The sequence below is a fragment of the Dendrobates tinctorius genome, unplaced genomic scaffold (genome assembly GCF_039654945.1).
Source record: "Dendrobates tinctorius isolate UK_male_01 unplaced genomic scaffold, ASM3965494v1 ptg000084l, whole genome shotgun sequence".
NCBI lineage: Eukaryota > Metazoa > Chordata > Amphibia > Anura > Dendrobatidae > Dendrobates > Dendrobates tinctorius.
In genome coordinates this window covers 43,069,622-43,085,997 of record NW_027361752.1, presented here as the reverse complement: position 1 = coordinate 43,085,997, position 16,376 = coordinate 43,069,622, and the positions used below count along the sequence as shown (strand labels likewise).

The window sequence follows — 16,376 nt, the reverse complement described above, 5'->3', positions numbered from 1 at the left end:
GGGAGGACGCTGACGCAGGCGGGGAGAGAACGCTGGTACAGCCGCCAGAGTCAGAGAGACCGCGGACAAACACTGCACACTGTGAGTACGAGAAGTCTGGGACTGCAGTGTCAGGAAGGTTGCGCATTCCTCCTGTGACAGGACGCTGCCCCGCAGAGAAACTGTGTTCTATGACAAGACGCTGCCCCGCAGGGAGACTGTGCTCAGTGACAAGACGCCCCCTGCAGAGAGACTGTGTTATGTGGCAAGACGCTTCCCTGCAAAGAAGCTGCATTCAGTAATGGAACTGTGACCTGTATAGAGAGACTGAGCCACGTACAAGGTTGCGGTGACTTATGTGTTAAGGCAGAACCCCTGATTCCGGTGAGAGAGCACCGCTGCAGAGTAAAAGAGAAGGACTTGGAGCAAAGAGGATATTGTCAGTCTCGTTCCCCTCTGGCTCCCGCGTTAACCCCTCGTACCCCGGTTGGACGTTAAAGACCCAGGACACAGAGTACTACGGACTACAAGTGCCGCTGGTGATTAGGTGCCAACGTTGGAGAAGAGTGACCCCTTCAATCAAGACCCCTGCAGACTGATAAGTATTCACCATAGGAAAATAACTCTTATTGCCGTTGAAAACTGTTTATGCTTTATTCTGCTGTTTGCTAAACCCGTTCACATTATATTCGTATTTTATACTGTTAACTTCACCAGTATTATTCCCTGTAAATAAACCTCCTTAACTGTTGGTCCGTCTGCTCCGTGGTGACATACCTATTCCTGCACGCTTTTTACTCTACCGCTATACATAGCTTCCACCTTTGTTATGACCTGGGACTGGCCCGTTGTATACTAACTTTCTAATGACAAACTAAAGTAGGCATCTCATCTCCATAGCCCCAACCGCTTTTTGGCCTTGTACAGCTTGGATCACTTGCTTCACTTTCTGTCTTGGCCCTGAGTCACCTTCCTTCACTTTCTGTCTTGGCCCTGAGTCACCTTCCTTCACCTTCTGTCTTGGCCCTGAGTCACCTTCCTTCACTTTCTTTCTTGGCCCAGAGTCACCTTCCTTCACTTTCTGTCTCGGCCCTGCGTCACCTTCTTTCACTTTCAGTCTCGGCCATGCGTCATCTTCCTTCACTTTCAGTCTCGGCCATGCGTCATCTTCCTTCACTTTCTGTTTAGTCCCTGTATCACCTTTCTTCACTTTCGGTCTCGGCCATGCGTCACCTTCCTTCACTTACGTTCTTGGCCCTGCGTCATCTTCCTTCACTTTTGTTCTCGGCCCTGCGTCACCTTCCTTAACTTTAAGTCTCGGCCCTGCGCCACCTTGCTTCACTTTCTGTCTCAGTCTTGTGTCACCTTCCTTCACTTTCTGTCTAGGTCCTACGACATCTTTCTTCACTTTCTGTCTCGGCTCTACGTCATCTTGATCTTGTTTACGAGATTGCACACAACTACCGACATGCACCAAGTAATCTTTTGTCACCAAGTAGCCCTATTTGTAAGTTGCCAGTTGCCCCCTCCCAGTGAAGGCTCACCAAAGGGTCAACAAGCACAGACTCCATCTCTTATGAACTGGCTGGCCAGACCTTGGTTTCCACAAGTGCAACCAATGCACCCTCCACACATAACAATATAGTATAAAACACAAATTACACAGTCGTGCACATAAGAGCACAATAATCATAATAAATGGGGCACCTGCTCCACCTGGGTACATTCTTACCAAATTAATAGTTTATTGTGGCGCCCCTGAGGGTTCAGTCGCCACAGAGGTACTGCACCTCCTCCTGAGGTATGGTACCCCACCATTCAGGTAAGGTGGAGACACCTGACCACCCTCCAACACCTGCATACCACACAACATAGTAGTGTAGCAAAGCACCTTTGGTGGCTCCCTGCTTGGAACACGAAGAGTGCTGGGAGGTGGGTGGAGCTTAGTCTGCACAAGAGAGCGGGAGCTCAATAGGACTAGGTCAGTCTGTGAGAGAAGATCCCCTGAGTGGGATGGATTGAAGGAAGTGCTGCAGCAGACCTCAGTGACCTGGGTCTGCTGGCACAGGAAAGAGACATTGAGAAAGCCTAATTCTCCATAAGAAAGATAGTTTTGTACGGATCATGAGGAGAAGAGGAGAACTAATGACTAGGGTTAGAGCAGAGCCCTTCCTCAAGCTCTCAGCGCATGGCCGGGGTCCGGTCCCCGAGGTTGTATGGGTACTAATGGTCCTGCGACAGACACCGGAGGAATAGAAGTTGTCACCACTTTATTCCCACACAAGACTTGGGGGCACAACAGCAACAAGAGTGAGCCGGGACTTAGTAGCAAGGAGTCCCCGAAACAGGCTACAGCTGTCTGCCGTACAAGTAGAGTTCTAAGAACATCTGAAAGGAGGAACTCAAGTGTAACTCAGTACTGTGAGTACTTCAAATAGGCGCTAGAAGGGAGACATTCAGAAAAGGCACATATGTTGGCAGAGTGCTGGAACAAAGTACTTCATCTTGCCTGAAGGTTGGCTGAGCCCCTGACCTGGAGGACACGGCACGGATGCGGGCACCTGTATGCACAACAGACTGTGAGTAAAGCTTTGGAACTGCATGCCCTGGTGTCCTCCGCTTATTCCTGCGCCAACCCACTCAGCACTGCTACATCTCGGTGCTTAACACTACACCGTTCTCCTCTCCTCACTACCTCTCCATCAACACTGCCCTGGGACTACAGCCCTGCCTGTGGAGGGCTACGCCATCATTGCTGCACCACACCATCTGTCTCAGAGGATCTGTCTGCAGCGTCGGCTTAACACCTTCATTGCCGAACACCATAGGTGGCGCCACGAATCATAAACTTTAAACATCATTATCCACTCTATTCCCCTTTTACAATGGACGCCCAGGGCCACGAACCGGGTCACAGCTACCGTGACATCTCCCATTGAATCCACGGGCCTGGTACCGAGTACCCTGCCGCCCTGGGTGAGGGCGATCCATTTTTGGCGTCACGAACAGGATGACGAAGCCCGGTGCCACTGGGTTCTGTGTGCCGAAGATTTATAGGACTTAATTGTTGAGAATGTGCAAAATAACCAAAATTATAGACTGTAAAATGGACTCTCAAAATGGCCGCCGACGCGGTGAAGAAGGGCGTGACAACATGGGTGGTCCTAAGAAAAGAGCGCGAACTGTCCTGGGCCTCCCCTGCCTAAACTTCTATGCTACAGCGACATGGCCCACCCCCAGAGGGGTTCGTATACTGGCCTGGTATGGAGGAGTAGGAAGAAGACGCCGCCCCCAGAAGGAGGAGCGAAGCCCTATGGCGGGAAAGAAGCCCAGGAAGGAGAGAGAACATCAGGACGCCATGATGGAAGGAGGACGGAGGCCAGGAGATCGCAAAGGAGAAGAACACCTCTCCACCGGCGCAGTGGTCACAAGCACTGGCCCGCTGGAAACCATGGACGTGGAGCAGCTGGAGGAAGAGACTGCCCAGCTGAATGACAGCCTGCAGCTGAGGCAGGCCTTCCTGAAGCAGCGGAGGCAGCGCACCCAGGAGGGGCCTGCTGAAGAGGTACCCGTCACCGCTGCACCAGCCTCATTGCCGGCAGCATCTGCTACCTCCGCGGCACCCATAACACTGCCGCCAGCGTTTGCTGCTGCCTCCACCCTGGCACCGCTGCCGGATGCCGCCGCCTGCCAGGAGTTATCCTCGGGACCAGGGACCGACATCGCAGTGGAGGATGCTCCACCTGACCTGCTGCCGATGCCTGCGGAGGACCTGAGCGGCCATGAGGAAAGAGGTACTGCCATCGCCCCTAAGTCCTGGGAAGCCCTGTCAGGCCCCATTGGGTCCCCGCCTGTCCCAGCAGTCACCGTAGCCTCCATGTCCATAGCAGTAGTGACACCAGCGGCACCCCCACCAACAACGTGCACACCAGCCACACAGACACCGGGTGTGAAATCCATGATCCTGGTGCTAGGCAAGGTGCCTATAGACAGAAATGGTCCTGTGCTTGCACAGCCATCAAGTGGCAGCACCCAAGTTTTACCATGCAAGCGACCATAGACCAAAACAGCCATCTCTACTCCAGTACAACACCCACTGGTACACGTTACTACCCCTGCTGTACCTCAGGCAGCAGTTCCACCAGCTACCACCTCATCCAATGTGCAACAACCATCAACAGGAAGAGGAAAATCAGAAGTTCTCCCCTGGAAGCAGCAAAATAAACCAGCTTCCACTACTCCAGGAGGAGACCAACAATAAAGAACATTTCCACAATAACAAACTGTTACCCAGAAGGGTATTGGCACCGTTGTGCCCCATTATTTATCATGTTTTCTTCAAGTTTGCCTAGTTTTTGGCAGTAGTATTTTTGAAATTAGAACTGCAGTGATCATGAACTTGGAATGCAGTGATCATGAACTTGGAATGCATCACAAACTTTCTTGTGTATAGTTGCACCTTTTGAGGTGCACTCTCTTGGTTTTTACATAGGACTTCTGAAGATAAGAACTACCTCATCATGGAGCATTGCTCCAACCCAAGGACACTGCAAGAAATCCCGGCTGGGAGCGGTGTCCAGCACGTGCAAGAATTATATAATGTGCCTTATAAAAATGTTGATAGCATGGACACTGTGCATTCGACACTGTGGATCATCAGCTCCTCCTCACTATGCTCCATTCCACTGGCCTCAAGGACACCGTTCTCTCCTGGTTCTCCTCCTATCTCTCTGACCGCTCCTTTACTGTATCTTTTGCTGGCTCCTCCTCCTCTCACCTTCCCCTTACTGTTGGGATCCTCAAGGATCAGTCCTAGGCCCCCTCCTCTTCTCCTTGTACACTGCCCCTATTTGTCAAGCAATCAGTAGATTTGGTTTCCAGTACCATCTCTATGCTGATGACACCCAATTATACGCTTCTTCTCCTGACATCACGCCAGCCTTTCTAGAAAACACCGGCAATTGTCTAAACGCAGTGTCTTAGGCTATGTGCCCACGTAGCGTTTTAAAACGCTCACTAAAAACCGCACTCCTTCCCAGAAATTGCGCGTTTTTTTTGCGCGATTTCACCGCGATTATGATCGCGATTTTGCCGCGATTTTGCCGCGATTTTCAAGCACTTTCGAAGCGATTTGAAGCATCGCTTGGAAAGTGATTGACAGGTTGGTCACACTCGTCAAACATAGTGTTTGACAAGTGTGAGCAGCTTTTTACTATTGAGGCCGCCTATGCGGCATCATTAGTAAAAGATAGAATGTTAAAATGCTAAAAAAAATAAAAAAATCGGGGTATATTTACCTTCCAGCGTCCCGCGCTGCATTCTCGGGCCTCAGCGTTCCCAGCGATGCCTTGCGAGACCTGTGATGACGTAGTCTCGCATTGCTATAGTGATCTCGCGAGACCGCTAGAGTCATGCGAGACTACGTCATTACAGGGCCTTGCCGCAAGGCATTACTGGGAACACTAGGCCGGGAATGCAGCGCGGGACACTGGAAGGTAAATATACCCCGATTTTTTATTTTTTATTCTTTTTTTTTACAGGGGTATGGTGCCCAGGGCCTGGAGGACAGTCTACTCTCCTCCACACTGTGGGTACCAACCGCACAGGAGACGCTTAACTTCCCGCATGGTGGGAATAGCCACATGCGGGAAGTAAGCGATTCTCATGCATTCCTATGGGTGCGGAATCGCGGCAATTCTTTGCGATTCTCCACAAAAGAATGAGCAAGCTGCGATTTTTTCCGCGATGTGATTCCGCCGCGGAAAAAAGCGCAGCATTAGCACACCATGTGCGGAATGCCATAGGAATGCATGGGGGCATTCTGTACACGATTTTTAAACGTTTTCGCGCCGAAAATCGCGGCAAAAACGCTTAAAAATCGCTACGTGGGCACAGCCTAACATCATGTCCTCACTATATCTGAAATTGAACCTGTCATAGACTGAACTCCTTGTGTTTCCTCCCGCTACTAATGTACCTATACCCGACATTGCCATTTCTGTGTGTGGCTCCACTATTACTCCCCAACAACAGGGCCGCTGTCTTGGGGTCATACTTGACTCTGAGCTTTCCTTTGCCCCTCATATTCGATCACTGGCTCGCTCTTGTCATCTGCACCTGAAAAACATCTCTAGAATTCGACCTTTTCTTACTTTTGACTCTGCAAAAACTCTTACTGTTTCTCTTATTCATTCTCGTCTCGACTATTGTAACTCTCTTCTAATCGGTCTTCCTCTTACCAAACTCTCCCCCCTCCAATCTGTCTTGAATGCTGCAGCCAGGATCATATTCCTTACCAATCATTACACCGATGCCTCTACCTTGTGCCAGTCCTTACACTGGCTACCCATCCACTCCAGAATTAAGTATAAACTTATTACCCTCACACACAAAGCCCTCCATGGCTCAGCATCACCCTACATCTCCTCCCTTGTTTCAGTATACCACCCTACCCGCGCCCTCCGCTCTGCTGATGACCTGAGGTTAGCATCCTCAATAATCAGAACCTCCCACTCCCATCTTCAAGACTTTACACATGCTGTGCCAATTCTTTGGAATGCACTTCCCAGGTCAATACGATAAGTCCCCAATCCCCACAATTTTAAGCGTGCCCTGAAAACGGATTTATTCAGACTGGCCTACCGCCTCAACACATTAACCTAACTATCCCTGTGTGGCACAGCCAAAAGTTTTACCATAACCAGGTTCCCCGCATCATGTTCCCACATGCTTTATGCATCCATTAGCACTCTGTGTCTGTACTGTTACACACTTAACATTATGGCTGGTCCATACAATCAGGGCAACTGTTACCACCCACCTTTCGTGTCCACCTCTTTCATCATAGACTGTAAGCTTGCGAGCAGGGCCCTCATTCCTCTTGGTATTTGTTATAATCTATGTGATTATTGTTATGCTGTAATGTCTATTGTCTGTACAAATCCCCTCTGAAATGTAAAGTGCTGCGGAATATGTCGGCGCTATAGAAATAAAAGTTAATTATTATAGCAATAGAACAGATTTTATATAAAAATTGGCTGATAGTAGTATCTAGGTATTTGATTAGGAATGAATATTTTGCAGAATTTAGACTAAATGGTAGTACTTTAATAAAGATGTAAAATTTGAATAAAGGTTTGAATACAAGTGACGAACCAGGCATCAGCGGTTGTCACCCATAGTGTAGCAGAGACAGTGAAAATGTGAAAGAAAAATGTGTTGGTGATAATACTTGAACTGGTAGGGAGTTTGCTTCCATAGCACTTTAAATTAGGTAATATAACTTTAAATTAAGCAATATATTAAGTATAGATAGTCTGTTAAATTGTTTGCAACGTTCAAGGATCAGTGCTGAGCCCAAATTGGGAAGTTTAGTTTAAGAATTGTTTATTAAGCATTTCAAAAATTTTGTATGTTCCTTATTTTGTAATATCTTTGTTTCACTTGCAGCCCGCAGACGTGCTGTGTTTAACAGGGGGGTATGTGGTGCCCCTGAGGGTTCAGTCGCCACAGAGGTACTGCACCTCCTCCTGAGGTGTGGTACCCCACCATTCAGGTAAGGTGGATACACCTGACCACACTCCAACACCTGCATACCACACAACATAGTAGTGTAGCAAAGCACCTTTGGTGGCTCCCTGCTTGGAACACGAAGAGTGCTGGGAGGTGGGTGGAGCTTAGTCTGCACAAGAGAGCGGGAGCTCATTAGGACTGGGTCAGTCTGACTAGGTCAGTCTGTGAGAGAAGATCCCCTGCGTGGGATGGATTGAAGGGAGTGCTGCTGCAGACCTCCATGACCTGGGTCTGCTGGCACAGGAAAGAGACATTCAGAAAGCCTAATTCTCCATAAGAAAGATAGTTTTGTACGGAACGTGAGGAGAAGAGGAGAACTAATGACTAGGGTTAGAGCAGAGCCCTTCCTCAAGCTCTCAGCGCATGGCCGGGGTCCGGTCCCCGAGGTTGTATGGGTACTAATGGTCCTGCGACAGACACCGGAGGAATAGAAGTTGTCACCACTTTATTCCCACACAAGACTTGGGGGCACAACAGCAACAAGAGTGAGCCGGGACTTAGTAGCAAGGAGTCCCCGAAACAGGCTACAGCTGTCTGCCATACAAGTAGAGTTCTAAGAACATCTGAAAGGAGGAACTCAAGTGTAACTCAGTACTGTGAGTACTTCAAATAGGCACTAGAAGGGAGACATTCAGAAAAGACACATATGCTGGCGGAGTGTTGGAACAGAGTACTTCATCTTGCCTAGAGGTTGGCTGAGCCCCTGACCTGGAGGACACAGCACGGATGCGGGCACCTGTATGCACAACAGACTGAGTAAAGCTTTGGAACTACATGCCCTGGTGTCCTCCGCTTATTCCTGCGCCAACCCACTCAGCACTGCTACATCTCGGTGCTTAACACTACACCGTTCTCCTCTCCTCACTACCTCTCCATCAACACTGCCCTGGGACTACAGCCCTGCCTGTGGAGGGCTACACCATCATTGCTGCACCACACCATCTGTCCCAGAGGATCTGTCTGCAGCGTCGGCTTAACACCTTCATTGCCGAACACCACAGGTGGCGTCACGAATCATTTACGTATAAACTTTAAACATCATCATCCACTCTATTCCCCTTTTACAATGGACGCCCAGGGCCACGGACCAGATCACAGCTACCGTGACATCTCCCATTGAATTCCACAGGCCCGGTACCGAGTACCCCGCCGCCCTGGGTGAGGGAGATCCATTATCGCTGTCAGGACAGAGGTAATACCCAAAAAAGAGGGAAGATCCAGATCAAAATAAAAGCCCTTCTGCCTCAACATTGTACTTTTCTCTAGAGACTAGGCTCTCCCACAACGGCTCAGGGAGAGTAGTATATTAGGACACCCTTAATTTGAATAAATCACCCAAAAGTTTTATGATGCCCAACAGTACTTTCCTCCATGCTTAGTTAGACACCACAGCAACACATCATGTAAAGTGCCTACCACATTGCAATGTGCATGCTGCCGAATACAGATTTTAGGAAAGAAGAAGAATCAAATTGGGTCACAATGAGATCGCCCACTCCATACAAACCATGGCTTAACATTAGAATGCACCATCGGTCACTGATTTAAGGTGGTCCGATCCCCACCAATATAGGACTACAGCCTCAATGGCACTTTATCAGTATTGTGACGTTAAGAAGAGGCACCGAAGAAGAGATCTTAAAAGAGGCAATTAACCTATACACATCAAAAAAAGAAAAAAATTATTTTTTTTAGAAAAAGTTTATTTTTTTGTTATTATTTTGGAGATTTCTGAGATTGCAATCCTATTCTGATTAGCATCATGGTACCAATTTCCTCAGATGGAGAGAAAATGGTCGTCTGCACCTGCCCAAACCCCAAGACATGTCGCATGGCCTAAGATCACTAGGTGAGGACAGCGCAATACAAGTCCATGGGTTTGCATTGCATCCCCAAAAGTACCACAATAAACAAGTTGAAAAAACTTCAGACCTTGTTGGCTTCTGCTTGTCGTGGATGCAGTATCCTCAGGGTTGCAAAAATTAGTTCCAAAAATTTATTTTATTGAGACAATTTTTTTTTTTTACATAACATACATTTTTAGGGTCCTTTATGTGATTCTACTGACAGCTACTGTATTAGGTATAGATCTAAGTGCTTCCTATCCCTTAAGGTAATACGGCCAACATATGCTGGTGCCACAGCCTGGTTGATCTTCATGCGCTAGGTGTGGACAGGGTCGCATTGCAACCCTGAGGATACTGCGTCCACGACAAGCAGAAGCCAACAAGGTCTCAAGTTTTTGCAACTTGTTTGTTGTGGTACTTTTGGGGATGCAATGCAAACCCATGGACTTGTATTGCGCTGTCCTCACCTAGTGATCTTAGGCCATGCGACATGTCTCGGGGTTTGGGCAGGTGCAGACGACCATTTTCTCTCCATCTGAGGAAATTGGTCCCATGATGCTAATCAGAATAGGATTGCAATCTCAGAAATCTCCAAAATAATAACGAAAAAAATGAAGAAAAATATAAAAAGTCCCCTTCATATCTAAAACATTGGACATGACGGACTGAAACTAACCTTTAATAAGAGAATTAAATGAAAAAACATTCAGCTTTGCGAATTAAAGCGATGGTTTTGTTCTCTTAATTAAAGCGGCGGTGACGCTACGCGGCTGCCTGTCAAAATAATTCTATAAAGGGAAGGAATATCCTTTGAAATCACTGAGAGGGAAGAATACATATCCTGATGAATCCCTCATTTGATAAAAGAAGGTCTGGGAGACAGACGACTTCTGCCGAAGAAAACAAAAAAGAAAAATGAACCCGTGGGAGCTAAGAATAAAAAAGAAATGTTTCCTACAGCTCATCCACTTACAATGATTTTTTGCTAGAGATAATAAAGTGAACGTCGCCCTCCCGGGCAGAAATAGATACTGAGGATGAAATGTGGCTTTTAGTTCATAATTGGCACTTCGCTTCTTAATTAATTTTTTTTAAAAAGTTCAAAAAATTGTTAAAAACTGCATAGATTATAGAAAAGTCTACTAGTCGGTTGGAAATGTTTTGTTTTTTATTACGTCTTTATCGAACTAAGAACTTTGCTTTTCTGATGCAGAGTTCGAAATCCTCTGCATAAATCGTTAGATTTAAAAGGAGTCTGTCAGCAGGTTTTTGCTATTTAATCTGAGAGCAGCAGAATGTAGGGGCAGAGACCCCGATTCCAGAGATGTGTCATTTACTGGGCTGCTTGCTATAGCTTTGATAAAATCTAATTTAATGAGCAGGAGATTACCACTAGAGGAGAAGTAAACCTGCTGCCATGTAGTCTCCATGGATTGTACACTGTGCATATGCAGAAAGCCGCCAATCAGGGGTGTGGGCGGGGTTATACAGAGCTGAACATTCTGAGAACTAGCAAAACTGATAATACAGTGATTTTATCAAAAGTATAGCAAGCAGCCTAGTAAGTGATACATCGTTGAAATCAGTGTCTCTGCCTCTACATCATGATGCTCTCAGATTCGATGGCAAAAAAACTAGTAAACATTCCTTTTAAAGGGAACCAGTCACAACCTTTCAGAGTGGTCACTGCTGGTTTTAAATATGTCCCTATAAAACTTTGTGTTCCTGCATTGTTTTAAAATTCTAATTTAAATGCGCATGCCAATTACTTTACTGGCTTGATTAACATTCGTCTGGTTGCCAAACAGTAAAGTAATGTGTACCCAGGGCCGGTGTTAGGGGCGGAAAAACTGGGCATTTGCCCAAAGCCTCCAGGGGTCCCCAGCCAGTGGCATGCTGCTAACAGTGGCAGACCACGTGGCCACTATGGAGCACGTAAGTCAGGGGCACCCAGTGCCAGCGCAGGCTCCAGGCATTCCCCCGCCCTACATCGCACATTCAACTGTATCAGCATCCAAGATGTCTATACAGTTGAAAGCAATTTAGGAGGAGGGAAGCCGTCAACCACTTCCCTCATCATTCTTCCTCGGCGTCCGATGTTTCAGCCAGCGGGTGCGATGACGTCACTTCATCGCACAACGCTGTGCTGTGCTGTAAGGCTGCTGAGGAGACGCACTGTGAAGACCGGAGGAGAGGTAAGTATTATATTTATGTTTTTAAAATCAGTGCATAGTGGTGGCCATAAGACTGCGGAACTATGAGGTGTGCATTATACTATACAGTATGTACTATATGGAGGACTGTGGGGACTGCTTTATACTCTATGTAGGACTATAGGATGCATTATACTGTATGGAGGACTATGGGGCTGCATTATACTGTATGCAGGACTATAGGATGTACACTATACTATATGGAGGACTATGGAGTGTGCATTATACTTTATAGAGGTCTAAGGGATGTGCATTATACTGTATGGAGAGCTATGGTGAGTGTATTATACTATATGGAGGACTATGGTGGTGTGCACTATACTATATGAAGGACTATGGGGCACAATATAGTACATGGAGGACTATGGGGAGTGCATTATATTGTATGAAGGACTATAGGGAGTGCATTATACTATATGGAGGACAATGGGGAGTGCACTATACTGTTTGGAGGACTGTGGGTAGTGCATTATACTATATGGAGGACTATGGGGGTGTATTATACTGTATGGAGGACTCTGGGGCACATAATACTAAACAAGCAAAATGCTGTCTATTCATCGAATGATTAAAAAATATTGTTCTCAGCAGCACATCGCCCAGTGAAAATTGCAGTGGTTCCACTGATAATATTATACTGTAAAGGGACAGATTGATTTACCAGTGATCATTCTGTCTCCATCATTCTTCCTCAGTCGGTGTAAAGAGGTCGGGAAACAAGGGCAGAAAGACTTCAATATTGTTGATAACGCTCGTTTAATGGCCTGAACTTAAACAGGGAGGGAGCTGACGCCTCATATTGAGGCTCCCATTTGCTTCCAACCTCTATGAGCAGCATGTCCATGCCGAATTTTCCTCCCACCTTTTATCTAACTTGATCTTCGACAATCTACAATCTGGATTCCATCCCCACCATTCCAATGAAACTGCCCTGACCAAAATTACTAATGACTTACTTACAGCCAAAGCCAACAGACACTTCTCTATACTCCTTCATGTAGACCTGTCTTCTGCCTTCTACATTCCTCTGTTCTCCTCTTTCTGGACCTATACTCTGCCTTAGACACAGTTGACCACTGCCTCCTACTACAGATCCTCTCTTCCTTTGGCATTAAAGACTTTGCCCTATCCTGCAGCTCCTCATAACTTTCCAGATGCACATTTAACGTCTCCCACTCCCATAATACCTCCTCACACCACCCTCTCTCTCTTGGACTTCCTCAAGGCTCTGTCCTAGGAGCCCTAGTCTTCTCCATCTACACTCCCTGACAGAAGTTATGTCGCTTATCCAGGTTATGTAAATAGAAGCTTATAACCTGACGTTAAATTCATCCATTGGTTGTATAAATTATTCTTTTGAAAGCTGAAACCCTCCGAAATGTGGTTTAGGTTAACCCCTTCATGACCCAGACTATTTTGACCTTAATGACCTGGCCATTTTTTGCAATTCTGACCAATGTCCCTTTATGAGGTAATAACTCACGAACGCTTCAACGCATCCTAGCGATTCCGAGATTGTTTTTTCGTGACATATTGGGCTTCATGATAGTGGTATATTTAGGTCGATAATTTTTGCGTTTATTTGTGAAAAAAATGGAAATTTGGCGAAAATTTTGCAATTTTCAAATTTTGAATTTTTATTCTGTTAAACCAGAGAGTTATGTGACACAAAATAGTTAATAAATAACATTTCCCACATGTCTACTTTACATCAGCACAATTTTGGAAACAACATTTTTTTTCGTTAGGAAGTTATAAGGGTTAAAAGTTGACCAGCAATTTCTCATTTTTACAACAAAATTTACAAAACCATTTTTTTTTAGGGACCACCTCACATTTTAAGTCACTTTGAGGGGTCTATATGGCAGAAAATACCCAAAAGTGTCACCATTCTAAAAACTGCACCCCTCAAGCTACTCAAAACTACATTCAAGAAGATTATTAACCCTTCAGGTGCTTCACAGGAACTAAAGCAACATGGAATGAAAAAATGGACATTTTAATTTTTCCAACCAAAATTTTATTTTAGCATCAGTTTTTTCATTTTCACATGGGTAACAGGATAAAATGTATCCTAAAATTTGTTGGGCAATTTCTCCTGAGTACACTGATACCTCATATGTGGTCATAAACCACTGTTTGGGCGCACGGCAGGGCTCAAAAGGCAAGGAGCGCCATTTTACTTTTTGAATGTAAAATATGCTAGAATGTTTAGCGGTTGCCATGTCTTGTTTTAAGAGTACCTGTGTGCCTAAACATTGGAGCTCCCCCACAAGTGAGCCCATTTTGGAAACTAGACCCTCCAAGGAACTTATCTAGATGAATAGTGAGCACTTTGAACCCCCAGGTGCTTCACAAATTGATCTGTAAAAAAAAAAAAAAGTACTTTTTTTTTTTTTTTTTTTTTTTTTTCACAAAAATTTTATTTGGCCTCAGTTTTTTCATTTTCACATGGGCAACAGGTTAAAATGGATCCTAAAATTTGTTGGGCAATTTCTCCTGAGTACATCAATATCTCATATGTGGTTATAAACCACTGTTTGGGCGCACCGCAAGGCCCGGAAGGGAAGGAGCGCCATGTGACTTTTTGATTGGAAAATTAGCTCCAATCGTTAGCGAACACCATGTCGCATTTGGAGAGCCCCTGTGTGCCTAAACATTGGAGCTCCCCCACAAGTGACCCCATTTTGGAAACTAGACCCCCGAAGGAACTTATCTAGATGTGTGGTGAGCACTTTGAACCCCCAAGTGCTTCACAGAAGTTTATAACGCAGAGCAGTGAAAATAAAAAAATAATTTTTTTTCCTCAAAAATGATTTTTTAGCCCGCTATTTTTTATTTTCCCAAGGGTAACAGGATAAATTGGACCCCAAAAGTTGTTGTCCAGTTTGTCCTGAGTACACTGGTACCCCATATGTGGGGGAAAACCACTGTTTGAGCGCACGGCATGACTCAGAAGGGAAGGAGCGTCATTTGACTTTTTGAATGGAAAATTAGCTCCAATCGTTAGCGGACACCATGTTGTGTTTGCAGAGCCCCTGTGTGCGTAAACTTTGGAGCTCCCCCACAAATGACCCCATTTTGGAAACTAGACCCCCTAAGGAACTTATCTAGATGCATAGTGAGCACTTTGAACCCCCAGGTGCTACACAGAAGTTTATAACGCAGAGCCGTTAAAATAAAAATATTTTTTTCCCTCAAAAAATAAATTTTTAGCCTGCTATTTTTTATTTTCACAAAGGTAACAGGATAAATTGGACCCCAAAAGTTGTTGTCCAGCTTGTCCTGAGTACGCTGGTACCACATATGTGGGGGGACCACTGTTTGGGCACACGTTGGGGCTCAGAAGGGAAGTAGTGACGTTTTGAAATGCCGACTTGATGGAATGGTCTGTGGGCGTCATGTTATGTTTGCAGAGCCCCGATGTACCTAAACAGTGGAAACCCCCCACAAATGACCCCATTTTGGAAACTAGATCACCCAAGAAACTAACATAGATGTGTGGTGAGCACTTTGAACCCCCAAGTGCTTCACAGAAGTTTATAACGCAGAGCCGTGAAAATAAAAAAATATTTTTTTTTCCTCAAAAAATTATTTTTAGTCCACTATTTTTTATTTTCACAAGGGTAACAGGATAAATTGGACCCCAAAAGTTGTTGTCCAGTGTGTCCTGAGTACGCTGGTACCCCATAAGTGGGGGGGGGACCACTGTTTGGGCACACGTTGGGGCTCGGAAGCGAAGTAGTGACGCTTTGAAATGAAGACTTGATGGAATGGTCTGTGGGCGTCATGCTACATTTGCAGAGCCCCTGATGTACCTAAACAGTGGAAACCCCCCACAAGTGACCCCATTTTGGAAACTATATCACCTAAGGAACTAATCTAGATGTGAGGTCAGCACTTTGAACCCCCAAGTGCTTCACAGAAGTTTATAACGCAGAGCTGTGAAAATAAAAAAATATTTTTTTTTTCCTCAAAAAGTGATTTTTAGCCCACTATTTTTTATTTTCACAAGGGTAACAGGATAAATTGGACCCCAAAAGTTGTTGTCCAGTTTGTCCTGAGTACGCTGGTACCCCATATATGGGGGGGGGGACCACTGTTTGGGCACACGTTGGGGCTCGGAAGGGAAGTAGTGACGCTTTGAAATGCCGACTTGATGGAATGGTCTGTTGGCGTCATGTTACGTTTGCAGAGCCCCTGATGTACCTAAACAGTGGTAACCCCCCACAAGTGACCCCATTTTGGAAACTAGACCCCCCAAGGAACTTATCTAGATGTGTGGTGAGCACGTTGAACCCCCAAGTGCTTCACAGAAGTTTATAACGCAGAGCTATGAAAATAAAAAAATATTTTTTTTTCCTCAAAAAGTGATTTTTAGCCCACTATTTTTTATTTTCACAAGGGTAACAGGATAAATTGGACCCCAAAAGTTGTTGTCCAGTTTGTCCTGAGTACGCTGGTACCCCATATATGGGAGGGACCACTGTTCGGGGACACGTTGGGGCTCGGAATGGAAGTAGTGACGTTTTGAAATGCCGACTTGATGGAATGGTCTGTGGGCGTCATGTTACGTTTGCAGAGCCCCTGATGTACCTAAACAGTGGAAACCCCCCACAAGTGACCCCATTTTGGAAACTAGACCCCCCAAGGAACTTATCTAGATGTGTGGTGAGCACGTTGAACCCCCAAGTGCTTCACAGAAGTTTATAACGCAGAACCGTGAAAATAAAAAATCTTTTTTTCCACAAAAATAATTATTTTA

The 16,376-nt window shown here is 45.7% G+C and overlaps 1 protein-coding gene across 10 annotated transcripts in view; it reads right to left on the bottom strand.

The window, feature by feature from the left end:
- GRIK1 (glutamate ionotropic receptor kainate type subunit 1) overlaps positions 1 to 16,376 on the bottom strand; it is a 437,138-nt gene that overhangs the window by 187,523 nt on the left and 233,239 nt on the right. The window lies entirely within an intron of this gene.